Genomic DNA, 25,467 nt, shown 5'->3' with positions numbered 1-25,467 from the left:
AATATTTTTCTGTAACCTCTTTTTTTTTTCTCTGATTCATCTATGTCTCTCATATTTTATTTGGAATCTTGACTGTGCTAATAAGTGTTGTCATTTAGGGATGAATAATGCACAGAATATTATTAGGGAGCTTATAGTGAAATGAGAGAGGTAGAAAAGTTAACTAAAGAAAGCACTTTGAAGGAACATCCCATTAAATTAATAGTGGCTAGATAGCTTTGAAGGCCATTCCAGAAAAAGAGTTCCAGAATTGCTTTGAAGGATGGACTAGGCGCTGGTGTTGGTGCATAGCTTCCCAAGGGGAGTACTTCAGAGGTGACTGTGGTGATATTGAGCAATGAGGTATGTACCACTTTTTCTAGGATGAGTTCACGAACTTAATTGACAGACCTTGTATGACAAATTCACAACGGGGTTTCAATTTCAATGGGGAAACGCTAAAAGCATTCCCCTTAAGACCAGGAACAAGATAAGGGTGTTTATTTTCACCACTTATTCAACATAGTGCTGGAAGTCCTAGGTATAGCAATCAGACAAGAAAAAGAAATAAAAGACATCCAAATAGGAAAGAAACAAGTAAAATTGTCATTATTTGCAGATGTCATAATATTACATATTGAGAACACCGAAGTTGCCACCAAAAAACTATTAGAACTGATAAATGAATTTAGGAAAGTAGCAGAATACAACATTAATATTCAGAAATTGATGCATTTTTATATACCAATAACGAAGTATCAGGAAGAGAAATTAAGAAAACAATTACATTTACAAATGCATCAAAAAAAAAAAAAATACTTAGGAATAAAATTAGCCAAGGAAGTAAAAGACTTGTACTCAGAAAATTATGACATTGAAGAGAGAAATTAAAGAAGATACAAATAAGTGGAAACATATATCATGCTCATGGATAGAAAGAATTATGGTTAAAATGTCCATACTACCCAAAGCAATCTATAGATTCAATGTAATCCCTATCAAAATACCAATGAAATTTTTAACAGAAGTAGAACAAATAATCCTAAAATTTATATGGAACTATAAAAGACCCGTATTTGGGGGTTGCCCCTGCAATCCTGAGAAAGAAGAAGAAAGCTGGAGGTACCGTGCTACCTGATAAATTGTACTACAAGACTGTAGTAATCAAAACAGCATGGTATTGGCATAAAAACAGACACATAGATCAATGGGACAGACTAGAGAGCCCCGAAATAAATCCATGCCTATATGGTCATTTATGACAAAGGAAGGAAGAATTTATATTGTGGTAAAGAAAGTCTATTTAATAAATGGTGATGGGAAAACTGGACAGATACATACAAAAGAATGAAACCTGACAACCTTCTTATGCCATATACAAGAATAAACTAAAAGTGGATTAAAGACTTAAGTGTAAGACCCAAAACAATAAAACTCCTTGAAGAAAATATACAAAGTAAACTCTCAGACATTACCCTTAGAAATATTCTTACTGATCTATCTCCTCAGGCAAGAGAAACAAGAAGAAATAAACAAATGGAACTACATCAAACTAAAAAGCTTTTTCATAGGAAAGGAAACCATCACCAAAACAAAAAGACATCCTACCAAATGGGTGAAGGTATTTGCCAATGATACATCTGATAAGGTGTTAATATCCAACATTTATAAAAAACTCATACAACACAACACCAAACAAACAATCCAATTAAAAAATTGGTCAGAGGACATGAATAGACATTTGTTTTAAGAGGACATGCAGGTGGCCAAAAGACATATGAAAAGATTCTCCACATCACTAATCATCAGAGAAATGCAAATAAAAACCACAGTGAGATACCACCTCACTCCTTTCAGAATGGCTATCATCAGTAAATCAACAAACAGCACGTACTGGCGAAGATATGGAGAAAGGGGAACCCTCATGCGCTGTTGGTGGTGGTATTGAGGTTGGTGCAGCTACTATGTAAAACATTTTGGAGGTTCCTCAAAAAATTAAAAAGACTACCTTATAACCTAGCATTTCCACTTCTGCGTTTTATCCAAAGAAATCTAGAACACTAACTTGAAAAAAATGTATGGTCCTCTATGTTTATTGTAGCACTATTCACAATAGCCAAGATATGGAAATAACTGAAATGCCCATCAGTAGACGATTTGATACAGAAATTGTGGTACATTTATACAATGGAGTATTATTCTGCCTGCCATAAAAGAGAATGATATCTTACCAGTTGCAACAGCATGGATGGACCTAAAGGATACTATGCCAAGTGAAATAAGTCAGATAAATACCCTAAGAAAGACAAATACTCTATGATATCACTTATGTGGAATCTAAAGAGCAGAATACACAAGTAAACAAAACAGAAATAGACTGATAGATACAGAGAAAAAACTGATGGTTGCAAGATATGAGTCGGTTGGGGGATGGGGGAGGTAAAGGAATTAGAAAGTACAAATTGGTAGTTACAAAATCTTCCTGGTGATGTGAAACACAGTAAGGGAATATAATTAATAATGTTGTAAAGACTATGTCAGGTGTCAGGTGGGTACTGGAAGTATCGGAGGGGATCACTTCATAGATTATATAAATTCCTAACCACTGCGCTGTACACCTGAAACTAATATCATATAATATTGAATGTCGACTATAATTAAGGAAACACACATGTGCGCGCGCACACACCCACACACAGTGCCAAAACAGTGTATACACATTTTAAGAAAGGAAAGTTGTATTAAAATTGTAATAGTCAATATATACCGATAACAAAAGAGGAATAGAAGTCACGTTTGACTTCTGCAATTATAAGAGGTCCCAAAGTGGTTGCCGTCAGTGTCCAGACATTTCTGATTACGGCAAACTACTGCTTTAGCAACATTAACCAAAATGTCCACTTGTATACTGGCTCCTGTGGTATATATGGAGGGTGCCAAAAAAAAAGGTACGTATATACCTTTTTAGTGAGGAGAAAACTGTGTTAAAATTATGCTGATGGTAACCACTTTGAGCACCTCTTGTAATTGCGAATTCAAATGCGACTTGTATGCATCTTTTGTTATCGATATATGTATATATTGAATATTACAATTTTAATGGTTTTTTCCTTCTTAAAATGTGTATACATTTTTTTGGCGTGGAGTGTAGTGTGCAGCCTAGGGAATATAGTCAATGGTAATGTAATAGCTATGTACAATGTCAGCGGGGCAGTAGACCTTAGGGAATGTTATCACTTTACGAGAGGTTAAATATTGAATGATGTTGCTTTGTACATCTGAAATAAAAAAATTTTAAAAATCTAAAACAATAGTTTTATATAATTGAAGGTAATTTTTATGCAAAGCAGGATTTTATTTTTCTACTCCTGAATCTTCATCTTTGGTTTTTTTGTTGTCTAAGTTTCTTATGCCCACTGGTGTTTCAATATTTACTTATCTTTAGTGCAGATATCTATTTTGGCTGCCCTTTCTTCCTGCCGTTAGTCATATAAGTAATATGTAAAACAAAACAAAACAAAATGTATTTCTCAGTTCCATTGGATTGGAAATTGGTAAGATATACACACTCAAGATTATCGTCTAGCTGTCCTAACTTTATTGTACTAGTAGACTGATATTATGTGTAATTAAGTGGTGTTATATGATCCTTGTTAATTTTTCACCTAGGAAAAGTTTTGAAGATTGTAGCCTTGTTTTCTTTATTATTTAGTTTGATCGTCACTCTCCCCACCTTTTCAAAAAAAAACTTACTCATTTAAGTGTGTTTGTCCAGGACCCATCATCTCCAATTCAAGTAGTTGTTTCTATGTAGTTGTGGAGGGTGCAGCTCACAGTGGCCCATGTGGGGATCGAACTGGCAATCTTGTTAAGAGCACCACGCACTAACCAACTGAGCTAACTGGCCCCCTTTTAAAAATTACCTTATACAAATACTAGTATTTTAGGATACAGAGTACGTTTTCTGAGCTGGTTTCCCCCAAAATTTATTTGTTATATAAAAACTTGATGATGGTATTAAAATTAAGAAGGAAATAGAAAAATAAGGGTTGTCTTATTATTGGTACTATTTTTGGCTCCAGAGGTGGATTGTCATAGTCTGAGCTTTGATTTATTATTCACAGTACTTATTACAGAGGTTGGCATGTGGTAAATTATACTCACCAAATGTGGACTGAATCAATGAATCAAGTAGAGGGAAAAAGAATATGCTTGTTGGATATTTCTTCTGTATTTATTTAACCTGTCTATAGCAGACAGTTCAGTAACTTTGCTGTTATTATTATCATCCCCATCTTAAAGAATAATATTTGTATGAAGAGGTATTGAGTAAATTATAACAAACAGAATTTACAGATTCCCAAGAAGAAACTCTGAATAGATAGGGATTACTCGTGGGAGTGTTTCACAGTTTGATGCCTAAGAGTGGTGGTTCTAAACCTTTATTTTTTCATTTGACACATATGAAGGATGACATTTAATATAATTTATGTATCATACTCTCATAGTTATGTGCATTCTGGTACTAGCTGATTATTCGTGCCTGATTTGGTTACTCAAGGAAACTTACTGGGAATAGGAATAAAGTGTGATGTGAATCTTCTCTAATTTGTTTCAATAACGGGGTAAATATAAACCTTGAAACTGTACTATTAATGGCCATATCTTATATTTCTTCACTGCTGTTAACCACATCCCACGTCATATGGTTGAGGGTAGCTGGCTTAAAAGAAAGTTTAAATTTGAAAGAAGTACTGTAACATTTGAGAGACAACTTTTGTGTGATACAGTGATTCTTATTTTTTTTTTTTCATTTCTTTTTTTTTTAACTTATTTTTAAAATTTATTGGGGTGACAATTGTTAGTAAAATTACATAGATTTCAGGTGTACAATTCTGTATTACATCATCTATAAATCTCATTGTGTGTTCACCACCCAGAGTCAGTTCTCCCTCCATCAGCATATATTTGATCCCCCTTACCCTCATCTCCCACCCCCCAACCCCCTTACCCTCTGGTAACCACTAAACTATTGTCTGTGTCTATAAGTTTCTGTTTCCATTTGTTTGTCTTGTTCTTTTGTTGTTTTTGGTTTATATACCACATATCAGTGAAATCGCATGGTTCTCTGCTTTTTCTGTCTTACTTATTTCGCTCAGCATTACACTGTCAAGATCCATCCATGTTGTCACAAATGTTCCTATATCATCTTTTCTTACCGCCGAATAGTATTCCATTGTGTATATATACCACAACTTCTTTATCCATTCATCTATCGAAGGACATTTTGGTTGTTTCCATGTCTTGGCCACTGTAAACAAAGCTGCATTGAACATTGGAGCACACGTGTCTTTATGTATAAATGTTTTCAGATTTTTTGGGTAGATACCCAGGAGAGGGATTGCTGGGTCATATGGTAATTCTATTGGTAATTTTTGAGGAACCTCCACTCTGCCTTCCATAACGGCTGCACCAGTCTGCATTCCCACCAACAGTGTATGAGGGTTCCTTTTTCTCCACAGCCTCTCCAACACTTGTTACTATTTGTCTTGTTGATGATAGCCATTCTGACTGGGGTGAGGTGATATCTCATTGTGGTTTTGATTTGCATTTCTCTGATGATTAGTGATGTTGAGCATATTTTATATGTCTATTTGCCATTTGTATGTCCTCTTTGGAGAAATGTCTCTTCAAGTCCTCTGCCCATTTTTCAATTGGGTTGTTTGTTTTTTGTTGTTGAGTTGCATGAGTTCCTTGTATATTCTGGATATTAGCCCCTTATCGGAGGCACTGTTTGCAAAAATCTTCTCCCATTCAGTTGGTGGCCTGTTTATTTTGTCAATGGTGTCTTTTGCTGTGCAGGAGCTTTTAAGTTTCATATAGTCCCATTCGTTTATTTTAGCTTTTACTTCCATTGCCTTTAGAGTCAAGTTCATAAAATGCTCTTTGAACCCAAGGTCCATAAGTTTAGTACCTATGTTTTCTTCTATGCAGTTTATTGTGTCAGGTCTTATGCTTAAGTCTTTGATCCATTTTGAATTAACTTTGGTACATGGTGACAAATAGCAGTCCAGTTTCATTCTTTTGCACGTGGCTATCCAATTCTCCCAGCACCATTTATTGAAGAGGCTGTCTTTGCTCCATTGTATGTTTTTAGCTTCTTTGTCAAAAATTATCTGTCCATATTTATGTGGTTTTATTTCTGGGTTCTCAATTCTATTCCATTGGTCTATGTGTCTGTTTTTCTGCCAATACCATGCTGTTTTGATTATTGTAGCCCTGTAGTACAAGCCAAAGTCAGGAAGTGTGATACCTCCATTATTGTTCTTTTTTCTTAAGATTGCTTTGGCTATTCGGGGTCTTTTGTGGTTCCAAACAAATCTGATGATTTTTGTTCTGTTTCTTTAAAAAATGCCATTGGGATTTTGATGGGCATTGCATTGAATCTGTATATTGCTTTGGGTAATATGGCCATTTTAACTATGTTGATTCTTCCAATCCATGAGCACGGAATGTCTTTCCATTTCTTTGTGTCTTCTTCAGTTTCTTTCAAAAATGTCTTATAGTTTTCAGCATATAGGTCTTTCTCATCTTTGGTTAAGTTTATTCCTAGATATTTTATTCTTTTTGCTGCAATTGCAAAAGGAGTTCTTTTTTACATTTCTTTTCCTGAGATTTCATTGTTAGTATATAGGAAAGCAATGGACTTTTGTACGTTGATTATGTAGCCAGCAACTTTACTGTATTCGTTGATTGTTTCTAATAGCTTTTTGGTGGAGTCTTTAGGGTTTTCTATATATAGCATCATGTCATCTGCAAAGAGTGATAATTTAACTTCTTCATTCCCAATTTGGATGCCTTTTATTTATTTCTCTTGCCTGATTGCTCTGGCAAGGATTTCCAACACTATGTTGAAAAGCAGAGGTGATAGGGGACAGCCCAGTCGTGCTCCTGAACGTGGAGCAAAGGGCTTCAGTTTTTCACCATTAATTATGAGATTAGCAGAGGGTTTGTCATATATGGCCTTTATTATGTGAAGGTATTTTCCTTCTATACCTATTTTATTAAGTGTTTTAATCATAAATGGATGTTGTATCTTGTCAAATGCTTTTTCTGCATCAATTGATATAATCATATGATTTTTGTCCTTTATTTTGTTTATGTGATGTATCACATTGATGGATTTGCGGATGTTGAACCATCCTTGTGCCCCAGGGATGAACCCCACTTGGTCGTGATGAATAATCTTTTTAATGCATTGTTGTATTCGATTTGCTAGAATTTTATTTAGGATTTTTGCATCGGTATTCATCAGAGATATTGGTCTGTAGTTTTCTTTTTTTGTGCTGTCCTTACCAGGTTTTGGTATCAGGGTAATGTTGGCCTCATAAAATGAGTTAGGGAGTACTGTCTCTTCTTCAATTTTTTGGAAGAGTTTGTGCAGGATTGGTATTAGATCCTCTTTGAAGGTTTGGTAGAATTCACTAGTGAAGCCATCTGGTCCCGGACTTTTGCTTTTGGGAAGGTTTTGGATGACTGATTCAATTTCGTTACTGGTGATCGGTCTGTTTAGATTTTCCAGTTCTTCATGGTTCAGCCTTGGAAGGCTATATGTTTCTAAGAACTTGTCCATTTCTTCTAGGTTGTTGAATTTGGTGGCATATAGTCCTTCATAGTATTCTTGGATGATCCTTTGTATTTCTGTGGTGTCCGTGATAACTTCCCCTTTTTCGTTTCTGATTTTGTTAATCAGTGTCTTCTCTCTTTTTACCTTAGTAAGTCTAGCCAAGGGTTTGTCAATTTTGTTAATGTTTTCAAAGAACCAGCTCTTTGTCACATTAATTTTTTCTATTGTCTTTTTGTTCTCTATTTCATTTAGTTCTGCTCTAATTTTTGTTATTTCCTTTCTTCTGCTGACCTTGGGTTTCACTTGTTCTTTTTCTAGTTCTTTAAGGTGTAACATGAGGTTATTTATTTGGGAGTTTTCTTGTTTCTTGAGATAGGCCTGTAATGAAATAAATTTCCCTCTTAAAACTGATATGCTGCATCCCAAAAATTTTGGTAGGATGTATTTTCATTTTCATTTGTTTCTAGGTAAATTTTTATCTCTTCTCTAATTTCTTCTTTGACCCAGTCTTTCTTTAAAATTATGTTTTTTAATCTCCATGTATTTGTGTTTTTTCCTGCTTTCTTTTTGCAGTTGATATCCAATTTCAAAGCCTTGTGATCAGAGAATATGCATGGTATGATTTCAATCTTCTTAAATTTGTTGAGACTGATTTTATGTCCCAATATATGGTCTATCCTTGAGAATGTTCCATGTACACTAGAAAAGAATGTATAGTCTGATGTTTTAGGATGAAGTGCTCTATAAATGTCAATTATGTCCATTTCATCTAATGTGTCATTTAGGGCTGCTATTTTGTTATTTATTTTCTGTTTGGATGATCTATCCATAGCTGTCAATGATGTATTTAAGTCCCCTAGTATAATTGTGTTTTGGTCAATTTCTCCCTTTAGTTCTGTTAGTAGTTGCTTGGTGTATTTCGGTGCTCCCTGATTGGGGGCATAAATATTGATGACTGTTATGTCTTCTTGTTGTACAGTCCCGTTAACCATTATGAAATGTCCATCTTTGTCTCTTGTTATCTTTTTCACCTTGAAGTCTGTTTCATCTGATATCATTATGGCTACACCTGATTTTCTCTGGGTACCATTTGCTTGGAGTGTCAATTTCCACCCTTTCACTTTGAGTCTATGCTTGTCCTTGTAGCTGAGATGTGTCTCTTGGAGACAGCATATGGTTGGGTTTAGTTTTTTGATCCAATCTGCTACTGTGTGCCTTTTTATTGGTGAGTTCAGTCCATTTACAGTTAGGGTGATTATTGATATGTGAGGATTTCCTGTCATTCTATCTTTAGTTTTCTAGTAAGGCTGTGTCTCCATTGTTTCTTAGCCTTTTTGTTGTTGTCTGTTATTTCTGTGTGGTGATGTTCCATGATGTTTCCCTCTGTTTCTTCTTTTATTACAATATATAATTCAGTTCTGCATATTTTTTGAGTGGTTACCCTTAAGTTTATATAAAAGAGAGTTTGATATTTAGAGCATTCAATTTTCTTCAGCATACTTACTTTCTCCATTCCCATATTCAGGTTGAGGCATTTACTCTCCCTTTTTTATGTTTTGATTGCCACAATTTGTCCTTGTTGTTGGTTGTCGAATAGCCTCCTTTAGTATTTCTTGTAGTGCCAGTCGTGTATTAGAAAATTCCCTCAGCTTCTGTATGTCTGGAAAGGTCTTTATTTTGCCTTCTTATCTAAAGGATATCTTTGCTGGATACATTATTCTTGGCTCATAATTTCTCTCTTTCAATAGTTTGAATATTTGGTTCCACTCCCTCCTGGCTTGTAGAGTTTCTGCTGAAAAATCTGATGATAAGCTAATGGGCTTTCCTTTGTAATTTACCGTCTTCTTTTTCCTGGCTGCTTTGAAGATTCTTCCTTTGTCGTTGATTTTAGACAGCTTCAATACAAGGTGCCTTGGAGAAGGCCTGATGGGATTGAGCTAATTAGGTGTTCTATTTGCTTCTTGGATTTGAGGGTCCAGTTCTGTCCACAAGTTTGGGAAGTTCTCATCAACCATTTGTTTGAATATATTCTCTGTTCCTTCTCTCTTTCTTCTCCTTCTGGTATGCCCATTATTCTTATATTGCTCTTTCTGATGGAGTCAGAAAGTTCTTGTAAGTTCTTTCATTTCTTTTAAGTCTCAAGTCTCTTTCTTCTTCCATCTGTGTCATTTCCAGGTTTCTATCTTCGATGTCACTGATTCTTTCCTCCATCTGGTCAACTCTACTACCTAAGCTGGTTATTTCATTCTTAATTTCTTCTATTGAGTTCTTAATCTCCAGAAATTCTATTTGGTTCTTTTTTAAAATTTCAATCTCTTTCATAAAATGCTCATGCTGTTCTTTGATTGAGTTTCTGAGTTCATTTAACTGCCTATCTGTGTTTTCTTGCATCTCGTTGAGTATTTTCAGAACTGCAATCTTGAATTCTCTGTCATTTAAGTCACATATTTCTGTATCTTTAAGTGCCTTCTCTGGAGATTTTTCACTTTCTTTCTGAGGTGTCTTGTTGCCTTGGTTATTCATAGCAATTACTGATTTACTTTTCTCTTCCTAGACATATACAGGAGTGGCTTCTGCAACAGGTTGATATGAAGCGGTCTTTCTTTTGTTTTCCAGTACTTGTTGGTAGAATGTTTTATTTTTTCTCCACTGCAGCTTATTTTTCTTCTCCCACACGGTAGTGCTATGTTTTCTCTGCACTATTCCTGCTTTTCGCACAACGGGGGGATTCCCTGTGAGATGGGCTTCTCTTCTGTAAATACTTCACCTGGGTCACATGGCACAGTGTCCCGGTGGGTATGCGGAGAGCTTTTGATGTTTCAAAGGTCTTCCAGCCCCAGATTCATAGCCCGTATGTTTCAGCAGTTCTGTTTATTCCTGCAGGGATCCTCCCAGATAAGTGGGGTCAGAGGCGGGGTGAGTTGTGAGAAGTGGCCTAGAGCAATGACGGCGACCACCAACACAGCTGGTCTTGCTTCCACAGCTCCCTCCCCTTTGCCGGTACTAGTTGGGATGCGATATTGTGTTTGCGGTCCACAGTTCTCAGAACAGCAAATATTCTGTTGTTTTGATCTGACACTGCTACTGTTCTGTTTCTAGCACCGGGCATGTGGGGGCGGGGCGAGCTCTGGGAGGGTAGGGAGGGGGCGGCTAGTCTCAGTGCCTAAGTCTTCCGTTCTCTGCTCGGCAGTGAGGGCTTAAACCACCGTTTTCAGCCTTCTTCCCTCAGTCTTTTCTCCGAGGTCTCTGCCGTGAGTGTTGGGTTCAGCCATGTTATATGCTCCCCCCTCAGCCCTGTGGGCCACATGCGGAGCCTTCGAAGTCCCGAGTTCTTCCCTCTCCCGCAGCTGCGGTAGTTCCGGGAAGCAGCAAGCTCGGAGCACTGAGCTAGGTCTGCGTCCTGCGCCCGCGTGGCTCCGTCTCCGCACTTCTCCCTTTCCTCCTCCTTCCACTCGCGCGAATCTCCCACCTGTATTTGATTTCAGTCGGTAGTGGGCCTCTTCGTGTTGCCTGTCTGCTGTGCAGGGAGTCCTTTGTGGAGTTTTTGTTGTTCGAATCGTTGTAAATTCCAGGGGAGCTTTACAGAGGCTCACCTCACGTTGCACTTTTTCCTCCTCCCATCAGTGATTCTTATTTTAAGGTCCCAGGTATTAAAAGCAATGCACAGGAACTAGATGACTTCAGAGAGGTAATTGAGTTGGATTTTGAAAGCGGAGCAATATTTCATAAAGTACGAAAGGCGGTAGGTAAAGAGTTAGGGTAAAACAGGAATATTTAAGTGTCATTGATGCTGGCGTAGAGGACTCCAGGGTGGAGAATATATGAGATGAAATTATTAAAGATCGCTTGGGGCAAGATGTGAAGGGACCTGAGGATGTGAAATTATGTTTTTGGGAATAGGGCTTGGTGTGGCACACTGGGCTCCCACAATATACAGAAGGTGTCAATAGGAAAACTGTATTAAAATTGTAATACTCAATATATGCTGATAACATAAGATGAATACAAGTCATGTTTGACTTCTGCAGTTGTAAGAGGTGCTCAAAGTGTTTACCATCAGCGTCCAGATACTCCTGATTACGGCGAACTACTGCTTGAGCAACGTTGACTAAAGTGTCACTTGTATACATTTTTTTGGCATCCCCAGTATGAGGTGTGACAATTAAGTTCGTGAACTTGGTTCAACAAGGTTGCTAATCTTTTTTGATATCAGAAGGATTATTCACATGAATTTATACCAACTGGACAAAGACTTAACCAAGTTTACTATTTGGAAGTGCTGAAAAGGCTGCGTGAAAAAGTTAGACAACCTGAACTTTTCACCAGTTCATAGCTCTTGCATCACGAAAATGCACCAGCTCACACGACACTGTCTGTGAGGGAGTTTTTAGCCAGTAAACAAATAACAGTATTGGAACACCCTCTCTACTCACCTGACCTGGTCTCTAATGACTTTTCTCTTTACCCGAAGAGAAAGGAAATATTGAAAGGAAGACATTTTGATGACATTCAGGACATCATGGGTAAGACTATAACAGCTCTGATGGCCATTTGAGAAAAAGAGTTCCAAAATTGCTTTGAATGGTGGACTAGGTGCTGGCGTCATTGCATAGCTTCCCAAGGGGAATACTTTGAAGGTGACCATAGTGATATTCATCAGTGAAGTATGTAGCACTTTTTCTAGAATGAGTTCGCGAACTTAATTGTTGGACCTTTGTATATATGTGGTTCTCAAACTCAGGTTGCTGTATAGATCAAGCAGGTAAATTGAATGTGTGAAACCGGCTGGTATAGATAATTTGGGAATGCAAAATGGAGCAGGTTCTTTGGAAAACAATTTGGCAGTTTCTTATAATGTTAAGGATACACTAATGAATAGTGTCAGCATCATGACCGTGTAAGTCATTCCTCCTTTGTCTTGCCTTTATTTAATAAGTAGTTAGACATCCATTTGTGAACAAAAGTGCTTCCAACACACTACCAAGAGACCTGGTAAGTTTATAGCCCACCTGTGTATCTGAAAATAAATAAACAAGACCTTGGTAAAGGCTGTGGATCCAAGGGAGTCAGTGAATCTGCCCCATCCACATGCACCCTGCTTAGGAAAAATACCTGGTGAGTGCTAACTTGGGCAGATACTCACAGATGAGAAAGAATTTGTAGAAGTCCCCTCTGATGGAGAAAACAGCCCAGCAGAGCATCGGAGCCAGTAAAGATGTGTTTGGATTCAGAGGAGAGGTAGGGACTCTGCCAGAGCTGCCCACCCCTCCACAAGGTGACATTGCTGCTGTCTGGCAGCAACAGAGGGCGACCTCTTCCACGAGAAGGTGGAATATGATGCATGAGTGTCTGACTATTCCAGTTGTGCATGTTGTGACTGGAGAAACCTATTTCTCTACATCATTACCCTGATTTCTTAGGTGGGACCTTTATTTTTCTCTTGCTAGGGGAGGGAAGAGAAAGGGAAGGAAGCAGGTAAGAGTATCACAGAGCATTAAAGGTACGTGGCTCTTGCTGTCTGCTTCAGCACTTCAGTAGGGATTCTGTCCACAAGTGTCTGTGAATACTCCACATGAAGATGTCCCAACCAAGTCACAGACACCTCCAGTGCCCCAAGTGGTAAACCTACATCTCCCTCCTACACTGTGGCTGGCAGATTTGTATGCTCCGAAGTGTGGTGCTGAGATAAGGTATCAGAAAAACAGACAAGGGTCTGTGGGAAAGGAAGAAACCACAAACTGGAGCTATAGCACTGCCTTCTGGAAATACAGAAGGTTTCCTAAAGCAAGTATGGTGAGTTACAAGAGTAATAGAAAACACAAAGGTTAAGACTTCTGCCACAAGAGGGAGCAAGATGAGTGGAGCAAGATCCGTGGTAATCCATTATCCATGGTAAACGTAGGAAACTCAAGCAAAGCAACACCAAGGAACTGGACCACATCTAAAGATAACCAGTAAAGATAATTCAAATGTGAAAGCAGCAACACAAAAATACAAGCAACTTAAAAAAAATCAAGGAAATATGCGAACATGAAAAGATGTCAGTGATTCTCCAACTGAGCTCAGATATACACAATACTTAGGATCTAGCTGATAAAGAATTCAAAATAGCTGTCTTGAAGAAATTTAGTGAGCTACAAGTAAACTCAGGAAAGCAGTTCAGTGAGATTAAGAGAAAGATACATGAACAAAACAAACTACAAAATACACAGACACCATAAAAAAGAACCAAATAGAAATTCTAGAGGTAAAGAATTCAATGCATGAGATGAAGAATACAGTTGAGAGCATCTGCAGTAGAGTAGTGCAGATGAGAGGCAGAATAAATTGAGTTATAGTGTAAGAATTTGGTAATAACACAGAATAGAACAAAGAGAAAATAAAAATGAGTGAAGAAAGCCTGTATGGCCATGGGACTCCTTCAAAAGGGAAAACATCTGAATAATCAGGGTTCCAGAAGGAGAAGAAGAGGGCAGAAAGATGCAGAAAGTTAAAGAAACAGTAGCTGAAAACTTCCCAAGCCTATGGGAAAACTTAAGACATTGAAGTTTAAGAAGCTAAAAGTTCCCCCTCCCCCCCAATATCTCAGTGCCGGAAGATCTTCTCTAAGACTTATCATAATGAAACTATCAAAAAAGATGATATAGGAACGTTTGTGACAACATGGATGGATCTTGAGAGTACAATGCTAAGCGAAATAAGTCAGACAGAAAAAGCAGAGAACCATATGATTTCACTGATATGTGGTATATAAACCAAAAACAACAAAAGGACAAGACAAACAAATGAGAAACAGAAACTCATAGACACAGACAATAGTTTAGTGGTTACCAGAGGGTAAAGGGGGTGCGGGGTGGGAGATGAGGATAAGGGGGATCAAATATATGGTGATGAAAGGAGAACTGACTCTGCGTGGTGAACACACAATGGGATTTATAGATAATGTAATACAGAATTGTACACCTGAAATCTATGTTATTTTACTAACAATTGTCACCCCAATAAATTAAAAAAAAAATCAAATACAAAAAAGGAATACTAGGGACAGACAGATGGCTCTGTTGGAGCACAAGCTCTGAACAACAGGGTTGCCAGTTCGATTCCCACATGGGCCAGTAGCTGCGCCCTCCACAACTAGATTGAAGACAACGAGCTGTCGCTGAGCTTCCGGAGGCACGGCTGTATGGCTCAGTTGGATAGAGTGCGAGCTCTCAACAGCAGGCTTGCCTGTTCAGTTTCTACATGGATTGGTGGGCTGCGCCCCCTGCAACTGAAGACTGAAGGTGGCGACTGGACTTGGAGCTGGGCTGCGCCCTCCACAGCTGGATTGAGGGACGGCGACTTGGAGCTTATGGGCCCTGGAGGAGCACACTGTTCCCCAATATTCCCCAATTAAAAAAGTAAAAAAAAAAAAAAAAAAATGACAACAGCAAGCAAGGTAGCCCAATGTATGAAAAAATTAGCTTCTTTACTGCAGAAAACAAGTAAATGTAAATTAAAAAAAAACACCCAAAAACAAAAAAACGAAAAAGAAGGAATACTAAAGGCAACCAGAGGAAAGACAGAATGTGACCTACAATGGAACCCCTTTGGAACCCCTATTAGGCTATCAGCGGATATCTCAGCAAAAACCCTACAGTCCAGGGGAGAGAGGAATGACATATTAAAAGTGCTGAAAGGTAAATATTGACAGCCAACAATACTGTATGCATCAAAGTTATCTCTTAGATATGAAGGAGAAATAAACACTTTCCCAGACAAACTATAGCTGAGATCTGCCTTGCAAGAAATACTGAATATTCTTTAAGCAGAATAAAAAAGATGCTAATTAAAAACATGAAAACATACAAAAGTATACAACCCAATGGTAAAGATGAAAAATATAGTAAGATTTTGGAAACTCCAATTTTATAATAGGATAGTGTATTAACCACCTAAATATAGTATAAAGGTTAAAGGAAAACTATTAAAAGTAATTATAGCTACTATAATCTGTTAATAAATACACAGCATAAAAAGAGGTAAATTGTGATATCAGAAATATAAAAGGGGAGGAGTAAAAGGGTGGACCCTCTATAGGTGAGTTAAGATAAGTTGCTATTAGCATGAAATGGACTGTCTTATCTATGAGATGTTTTATGTAAGCCTTATGGTAACCACAAAGCAAAAATCTAGAGTGGGTTCACGAAACATAAAAAAGGGGAAACATAACATACGGACATGGAAAATCACCAATTTACAAAGGTAGGCAGAAATAGAGGGGGAAATGGCAATACAAAACAATGAGAAAGCAAACAATTAAGATGGCAATATTAAGTCCTTACATATCAATAATTACTCTAAATGCAAGTAGATGGAATTTACCATATAAATGAAACAGAGTGCCTGGACGTACCAAAAGCCCAAAAGAAAACAAGATAACTATATTTGCTGCCTATAAGAGATGCATTTCAGCTCTAAAGACACACATAGGCTCAAAGTGAAGGGATGGAAGAAGATATTCTATGCAAGAGAAATCAAAAGAAGTGGAGTAGTCATATCAAACAAAACAGGACAATCATATGAACAAAATTAGATATCCTACAAGAAATGTTTTGAATTACTAGAAACACAGAACCTACGAAGACTGACTCAGGAAGGAACCGAAAATCTGAACAGAGCAATAACAAGTACAGAGATTGAATCAATAATTAAAAACTTCCCAAGTCCCCCAACCCCAGGACTGATGGCTTCATTGGTGATTTCTACCAAACATTTAAAGAAGCATTAATGCCAAACCTTCTCAGACTCTTCCTAAAAATTGATGAGGAGGGAATACTTCCAAACTCATGAGACCAGCATTATTGTGATACCCAGCCAGATAAGGACATTAAAGAAAAGAAAATTATAAACCAATATCCCTGATGAACATAAGATGCAAAAATTCTCAACAAAATATTAGCAAACCAAATTCAAGGACACATTAAAAAGGTTATACACCATGATCAATTGGGATTTATCCCTGGGATTGAAGGATGGTTTGACATAGGCAATTCATTAAATGTGATGATATACCACATTAATATGATGAGTGATGAAAATTACTTGGCCATCTCAATAGATTTAGAGAAATCATCTGATGCATACACACTTTAATGATAAAAACCCTCAACTGATTGGGTGTAGAAGGAACATACCTCAGCATAGTAAAGCCTGTATATGACAAACCTACAGCTAGTATTATAGCCAAGGTTGAACAATGGAAAGCTTTCCCCTTAAGACCAGAAAGAAGATATGTCCACTCTTACCAGTGTTAGTCAATGTAATATTTGAAGTCCTAGCTACAGCAGTTAGGCAAGACAAGAAAATAACAGGTATTCAAATTGAAAAGGAAGAAGTAGAATTGTCATTATTTGCAGATGATATGGTTTTGTATATAGAAAATCCCAAAGATTCAACCAAAACAAATGTTGAAATGCATAAATTTATGCAGTTATATGTAAAATATATTTCAATAAAATAAATAATTAAACACACACAAATGTTGAGAATATACTTACGATACAACCCAACAATCTCAATTTTAGAAACTTAACCAAGTGAACTGAAAACTTAGGTTCTCACAAAAACTTGAGCATGAAAGTTCATAGCAGCCTTGCTCATTGCTTCCCCAAACTGGAATTAACCCAGATGTCCCTTAGCAGGTGAGTGGATGTACCCACACAATGGAATACTCTCAGTACCTAACACAAAGAAACAAACTATTGATCCATGCAACAATGTGGATAAATCTTAAATGCCTTTTGCTCAGTGAAAGAAGCCAGAACCAAGTATATTACAATTTCATCAGGATGGAAAACAGATCAGTGGTTGACAATGGTTGGGCTGAGGGATTGAGTACGAAGAGGCAATGTGAGTTTTTAGGGAAAGGGAACTGTCTTTCATGTACTATGGCATTGGATACACAACTCTATGCATTTGTCACAACATACAGAACTGAACTCCCCAAAGAGTGAATCTTACTCTGTGCACATTTAAATAAATAAATCAGGTTGTCAGAGGAACCCATGTTGGAGTACAGAATGTGGTAAATGGTATAAGGGTTTGAGGAAAAAAGAGATTACTTAAGGCTGAATACTATAAGGCCGAAGACAAAAACCACTTAACTAATGGTGAGAAAGAGCTAATGTTATATCAAGGAGGGCATTTTTGGAGACCTGAATTTTGGAGTAGGGAAAAAGGAGAATGGCAAAAACTAAAGGAAAAGACTAGTGTTTTTTTCCGAAAGTATATAGACTCCCCGCCAAATTCCCTTTTACTTGCATTTGCATCTTACCTTGGGAATGAGTTAACATAACCTGTTTGGGAATGGCATAACTTTACTACCTCTACTGCCTCTTACCTGTTCTGACTACATTGCGTGAGAGAACTGAATTGTGGCCCATATTTTTCTCCAGGACTTTCCAGGGAAGTGAGTCAATACATTGTTTCTGGCTTTACTTGCTGTCTCCCTAATATGCCAACTCAGAGTGCTTTGGAATTTTCCAGGTACATTGTTAGAGGAGGAGGCACAGGAGGAGGGCCAGAGCGTGGGTTCCTTGTGCGTGGGGAAGGGTTCCAGTGATTGTTTAGGGAAGCATTGAAATGGACCCAAATGGAGTATTAGTACTCAATTTGGAGTAAGAATAAATAAAAATTACCTGAAATAAATATGTACCAAACACTAAAAGTCGCTTATTATATTTAAGTATCTCTTATCATTATATTTAAACATTGATTTAAAATGTAAGCTGAGATTCTTTTTAGTGTAGATTTCAACACTTTTTTTGTGCTTGTGCCAAGAACACAATGTTCTGTTAAGTCATTCAGTGAGGAAGATTGCTGGCTTGCTGCCAACCAGAGTCAAGTTCATTCAGATCTAAGTTTCAGTGTAGTTTCTGAACTGAATGAGGAATAAGTACTCCTCTTGTCTCTGAGTGTTAGGTGGGTCTAAGGCTTCATAAACTGTGCTTTAATACTGATATCAATTTCTTGTCTATTGACATTTCATGCCTGAATTGGTGAACTATCACAGCTCCTAACCATACCAGATGAGTATATAGTATGCACCACATGGACTCTGCTGTGTCATTTAAGGTATTACTCCATACCACAAAAGAAAACACATATCCAGAAAGTGCTTTTCTCAGTCAGGTATGTGAATTAAAAATTGGAAAAGGTGTATTAGAAGTAAGAAAAATACAGTGTTTGATAAGGATGTGATTGTATGTCCATCTTTAAATATTATATTCATTCCTTCATTTATTGGGATGAATGGTCTTTCTCAATCTTTTTTTCTCGTTTATTATCTTTGTTTTCCAGTCATAGAAATGCTTTGATTCTGTTGTATTCAAAGTGCAATAACTATACAGAAAGCTAACAGTTTTGCCTGCAAATTATACATATTTGGACACATTTTTCTAAAAATATTTAATTTGCATGTGTGTGAGTGAATGAACAAATGTATCTTGCCTTATAACTAGCTCACTAGACCACAAGAAATAACTCGTTTTCTTATTCAGTGTAGTATTTAACCAAGGTGATTATGTTTGTGTTGATACTCATAAAGGTCTGTTGGAATGTGATTTTTTTTGTTTCATGTCTGGTGGAGTTTCTTTTTTTTGTGATTGATTACTGTCTTTCTTATTCATTAATGCCTTTCTAGAATCTGGCAGGGTGCCTTTTCCTCAGCTGTTCAACATGTACTCAGAGTTAGTTAAAGGATAGTCATAGATCAGACTTTTACCGACGGAGCATTTAGGTCTTGGAACCTATTTTATATCATAAAAAAATAAATGAAGCAAATAAATCACAAATATATGCTTTTATAGACATTTATTAAGTATTTAAAACCAAACATATTATCAAAAGGCTATAATATAAACATTTCTTTAGGGCTTTTTTCTGCATAGATTCCATTACCTCAGCTTCTGAGGAAACTTGAATGGATAAACTTCTTTCCAATTAAATCTTCCTTTGGCAAAAATACTCATTTATTGAACTGCCAGCGACCTCTGAACAATATTAAATATTTTTTGAGATGTGAAAATTAAGTTCGCGAACTTGTTGCAACAATGTTGCTAACCTTTTTCGGTATCAGAGGGATTATGATTTTGTACCAACTGGACAAACAGTTAACTAAATTTACTATTTGGAAGTCCTGAAAAGGCTGCATGAAAAAGTTAGATGACCTAAACTTTTCGCCAACAATTCATGGCTCTTGTGACAATGTGGTAGCTCACACGGCACTGTCTGTGAGGGAGTTTTTAGCCAGTAAACAAATAACTGTATTGAAACACCCTCCCTCCTCACCTGATCGGGTCCCCAATGACTTTTTTCTTTACCCAAAGATAAAGGAAATACTGAAAGGAAGACATTTTGATGACATTCAGGTCATCAAGGGTAATAAAAACGATGATAGCTCTGACGGACATATTAGAAAAAGAGTTCCAGAATTGCTTTAAAGGGTGGACTAAGTACTGGTGTTGTTGCAGAGCTTCCCAAGGAGAGTACTTTGAAGGTGATTGTAGTGATATTCAGCAGGGAGGTATGTAGCACTTTTTCTAGGATGAGTTTGCGAACTTAATTGTCAGACCTCATAGTGTCACTATGCATGAATTTCTCAGAAAACCTTAGAATGTTAACTGCTAGAAGGAGTGTACTATTTCTTTTTCTCTTTCCAAAAGAGGCATGTTGTAGTTGTTAATTGAAAGTTGTGTTTTGGGTATTATATCACCGTAGCACTCTCTGCTTCCATAGTGCCCTTTGTCATAGCTCCCAATAATCATTGCCTTATATGCCTTTGTCTCCAACAAGACTGCAAGTTTCTTGAGGGCCAGGATTATCATGAATGAATGAAATGAATGAAACAGAGGCAAGATGGATAGTGACAGGGATTACAAACAAAACAAAACTAGTGGCAAAAACTCGAATACTCATGAGTTAAATAACTATATCTATGGTGAAAGCATAACGAAATGTAACTATTTAAACATTCAGTTCTCATGAAAACAAAATCAGTGATATTATATTTTTTGATTCTGTATTCATTTCCTGAAATTTCCCTACATCAGACAGTTTTAAACCTATAATAAGGGTGACAGGACAGAGTTAAAGGATCGGAATTGCTGTCGTGGAATCATAATTTCTCCTTAAGTGACCGCTACCTCAGACTATCCATCACTATTGAAGGTTTTTATATCATAGTTGGAAACACTTAACAAAATATGCGTCATGATATAATCAAAATTTTCAACTTTGAGCAAAATTAAGTAGAGAAAGATTTTGTACTTAGTTAGGAAAAATAGTTAAAGAAGTAAGTTGTAATGAGCTTTTTTTTTTAATTTTTAAATTTTTCTTAAGGAGGGAACAGCTTACAGTGGCCCATGCAGGGATTGAACCAGCAACCTTGGAGCTACCAGCACCATGCTCTAACCAACTGAGCAAACAGGCCACCACTTATAAAGATCTTTCATAATCACATGGATTGGTCATTTGAAAACCTATGAGCAGGATTTTATACAATGCAATTTTAAGTAAACTGCTCATTAACAAAGTTAAATGAGTCCCATGGGTTGAATATGTGGTTGTGATCTTTATAATTCATAGTTACAGAAGAAATTTTAATGAGAAACATTATTGAACAGACAGCACATTTGTAGTATGCAGAGACAGAGACAGGTTATTTCTGATAACGTAAAATAAGACCAATATATACATAAAACCCTAGAAAATTTTGATGCTGAGCTTCTTTCTTTTTTTTTTTTAAATTTTATTTTATTAAATTTATTGGGGTGACAATTGTTAGTAAAATTACATAGATTTCAGGTGTACAATTCTGTATTACATCATCTATAAATCCCATTGTGTGTTCATCACCCAGAGTCAGTTCTTCCATCACCATATATTCGATCTCCCTTACCCTCATCTCCCACCCCCCACCCCCCACCCCCTTACCCTCTGGCAACCACTAAACTATTATCTGTGTCTATAAGTTTCTGTTTCTCATTTGTTTGTCTTGTTCTTTTGTTGTTTTTGGTTTATATACCACATATCAGTGAAATCACATGGTTCTCTGCTTTTTCTGTCTGACTTATTTCGCTCAGCATTACTCTCTCAAGATCCATCCATGTTGTCACAAATGTTCCTATATCATCTTTTCTTACCTCCGAATAGTATTCCATTGTGTATATATACCACAACTTCTTTATCCATTCATCTATCGAAGGACATTTTGGTTGTTTCCATGTCTTGGCCACCGTAAACAAAGCTGCAATGAACATTGGAGCACACGTGTCTTTATCTCTAAATGTTTTCAGATTTTTTGGGTAGATACCCAGGAGAGGAATTGCTGGGTCATATGGCAATTCTATTCGTAATTTTTTGAGGAACCTCCACACTGCCTTCCATAATGGCTGCACCAGTCTGCATTCCCACCAACAGTGTATGAGGGTTCTTTTTCTCCACAGCCTCTCCAACATTTGTTACTATATGTCTTGTTGATGATAGCCATTCTGACTGGGGTGAGGTGATATCTCATTGTGGTTTTGATTTGCATTTCTCTGATGATTAGTGATGTTGAGCATTTTTTCATATGTCTATTTGCCATTTGTATGTCCTCTTTGGAGAAATGTCTCTTCAAGTCCTCTGCCCATTTTTCAATTGGGTTGTTTGTGTTTTTGTTGTTGAGTTGCATGAGTTCCTTGTATATTCTGGATACTAGCCCCTTATCGGAGGCACTGTTTGCAAAAATCTTCTCCCATTCAGTTGGTGGCCTCTTTATTTTGTCAATGGTTTCTTTTGCTGTGCAGAAGCTTTTAAGTTTCATATAGTCCCATTCGTTTATTTTAGCTTTTACTTCCATTGCCTTTGGAGTCAAGTTCATAAAATGCTCTTTGAACCCAAGGTCCATAAGTTTAGTACCTATGTTTTCTTCTATGCAGTTTATTGTGTCAGGTCTTATGCTTAAGTCTTTGATCCATTTTGAATTAACTTTGGTACATGGTGACAAATAGCAGTCCAGTTTCATTCTTTTGCACGTGGCTATCCAATTCTCCCAGCACCATTTATTGAAGAGGCTGTCTTTGCTCCATTGTATGTTTTAGCTTCTTTGTCAAAAATTATCTGTCCATATTTATGTGGTTTTATTTCTGGGTTCTCAATTCTATTCCATTGGTCTATGTGTCTGTTTTTCTGCCAATACCATGCTGTTTTGATTATTGTAGCCCTGTAGTACAAGCCAAAGTCAGGAAGTGTGATACCTCCATTATTGTTCTTTTTCTTAAGATTGCTTTGGCTATTCGGGGTCTTTTGTGGTTCCAAACAAATCTGATGATTTTTTGTTCTATTTCTTTAAAATATGCCATTGGGATTTTGATGGGGATTGCATTGAATCTGTATATTGCTTTGGGTAATATGGCCATTTTAACTATGTTGATTCTTCCAATCCATGAGCACGGAATGTCTTTCCATTTCTTTGTGTCTTCTTCAATTTCTTTCAAAAATGTCTTATAGTTTTCAGCATATAGGTCTTTCACATCCTTGGTTAAGTTTATTCCTAGGTATTTTATTCTTTTTGCTGCAATTGCAAAAGGAATTGTTTTTTGTATTTCTTTTTCTGAGATTTCATTGTTAGTATATAGGAAAGCAATGGACTTTTGTGCGTTGATTTTGTAGCCAGCAACTTTAACTTTACTGTATTCGTTGATTGTTTCTAATAGCTTTTTGGTGGAGTCTTTAGGGTTTTCTATATATAGCATCATGTCATCTGCAAAGAGTGATAATTTAACTTCTTCATTCCCAATTTGGATGCCTTTTATTTCTTTCTCTTGCCTGACTGCTCTGGCAAGGACTTCCAACACTATGTTGAAAAGCAGAGGTGATAGGGGACATCCCTGTCGTGTTCCTGAACGTAGAGCAAAGGGCTTCAGTTTTTCTCCATTAATTATGAGAGTAGCAGAGGGCTTGTCATATATGGCCTTTATTATGTTAAGGTATTTTCCTTCTATACCCATTTTATTAAGTGTTTTAATCATAAATGGATGTTGTATCTTGTCAAATGCTTTTTCTGCATCAATTGATATAATCCTATGATTTTTGTCCTTTATTTTGTTTATGTGATGTATCACATTGATGGATTTTCGTGTGTTGAACCATCCTTGTGCCCCGGGGATGAACCCCACTTGGTCGTGATGAATAATCTTTTTAATGCATTGTTGTATTCGATTTGCTAGAATTTTATTTAGGATTTTTGCATCGGTATTCATTAGAGATATTGGTCTGTAGTTTTCTTTTTTTGTGCTGTCCTTACCAGGTTTTGGTATCAGGGTAATGTTGGCCTCATAAAATGAGTTAGGGAGTACTGTCTCTTCTTCAAGTTTGTGGAAGAGTTTGTGCAGAATTGGTATTAGATCCTCTTTGAAGGTTTGGTAGAATTCACTAGTGAAGCCATCTGGTCCCGGACTTTTGCTTTTGGGAAGGTTTTGGATGACTGATGCTGAGCTTCTGTTTTTAAAACTTGTACGGTAATGACAGCTGCTATTTTTGGGTTCCTACCTAATATGTAGGGGTACTGAATAATCTATATTACGTATGTTTTCTTAATCCACTTCCCACAGTGATCCTGTTGAGGTGGGTATTACTATCTTTATTTTGCCTGTGAGATAACTTGGCTATTTCTCAATTTAAAAACCCACCCAGCATTACTCTGCTGGTAAAGGGCAGATAAGGACAACCAATGGAATCTTTGAATTAGGTCATGAGAGAAGAAGAATAGCCTTGTATTCGGCTCTGTCAGTTTAAGTTGAGTGCTCATGTACAAGGTTTTGATTCTTAAATAAGTAGGAAATTAAAGAATAGAGAAAGAGTGTTAATTTATCAACTAGGCTTATAAGGGAACAACAACACAACTTTCTATACTAGCTTGCTTCTATTTCATCTTAGAGTCTTCCATACAAATTTCTGGGCCTGGAGCACTTTAGTATTTGGATCTGAGGGAGGGAAAATCATTTCCCCATATTTCCATGTCCCAACACCCATTCCCTAGCTACTTGTTAGAACTTGATGTGCTTATCTTGCCTGTGTGGGAGACTGTCAGCGCTCTGTTCTGCTCAGTGTATATATATCTTGTAGTTTTTCAGGATATCCCACTAGACCCTAGAATATATACCTGAAAAAAAAGACCAAGTGGAGGGGTGTAGGAAGGTCAAGAGAAGGAGAAAATTTGCTTAAGTCAGACTTATTTTATTTTATTTTTACTCTCTCATTTCAGTTTGTATATGGGTTACATTATTATGTGGTATGATGGAAAAAGATAACATATATTTTCCTTACTGTATGATTTCTGGTTCTTTTGTTTTATTGAGCTGAACTAAGGACAACACAATGAGACTCAAACTTATTTCCATACATATGTACTTTTGTTTTGTTTTTCACTTGTAAAAAAGAAATTTGAAGTCTGGAATTTAGAGTTCTGAAAAATATTGGGGCAGGAAAGGGGAAAAATAAGGAAAAAGAAAGGAAAGGAGATCTTTTGTGTGTTGAGCATGTAGTATTTTAAAGCTGTATAAGGTCAGTAAATGATATTAGCATTAAATATAAATATGCTTATCTGTAGTTTCAGCAGATTTGTGAGTGTTTAGTCACTAAAATACCTGTGGCTTACATGTATTTTATTCTGACAGTCTTTGTTCTCTAACCTGGTAAGAGTTGTCATCTTTACTTATCAAATCTGGTAACAGTAAATTGGATTTTGGCAGACCATTTTATTTTTTTTAATTTTAAAGAAACACATGTTGAGAATCTCATTTCCCCCCAAATAACAGTATGTCGGAAATTATAGGTTT

The 25,467-nt window shown here is 36.8% G+C and overlaps 1 protein-coding gene across 4 annotated transcripts in view; it reads left to right on the top strand.

Annotated features, from left to right (window-relative positions):
• SPIDR (scaffold protein involved in DNA repair) overlaps nucleotides 1-25,467 on the top strand; it is a 565,282-nt gene that overhangs the window by 97,860 nt on the left and 441,955 nt on the right. The window lies entirely within an intron of this gene.

This window comes from Rhinolophus sinicus, linkage group LG14 (assembly GCF_036562045.2).
Source record: "Rhinolophus sinicus isolate RSC01 linkage group LG14, ASM3656204v1, whole genome shotgun sequence".
Taxonomy (NCBI): domain Eukaryota; kingdom Metazoa; phylum Chordata; class Mammalia; order Chiroptera; family Rhinolophidae; genus Rhinolophus; species Rhinolophus sinicus.
This window is presented reverse-complemented; position numbering and strand designations above follow the sequence as displayed.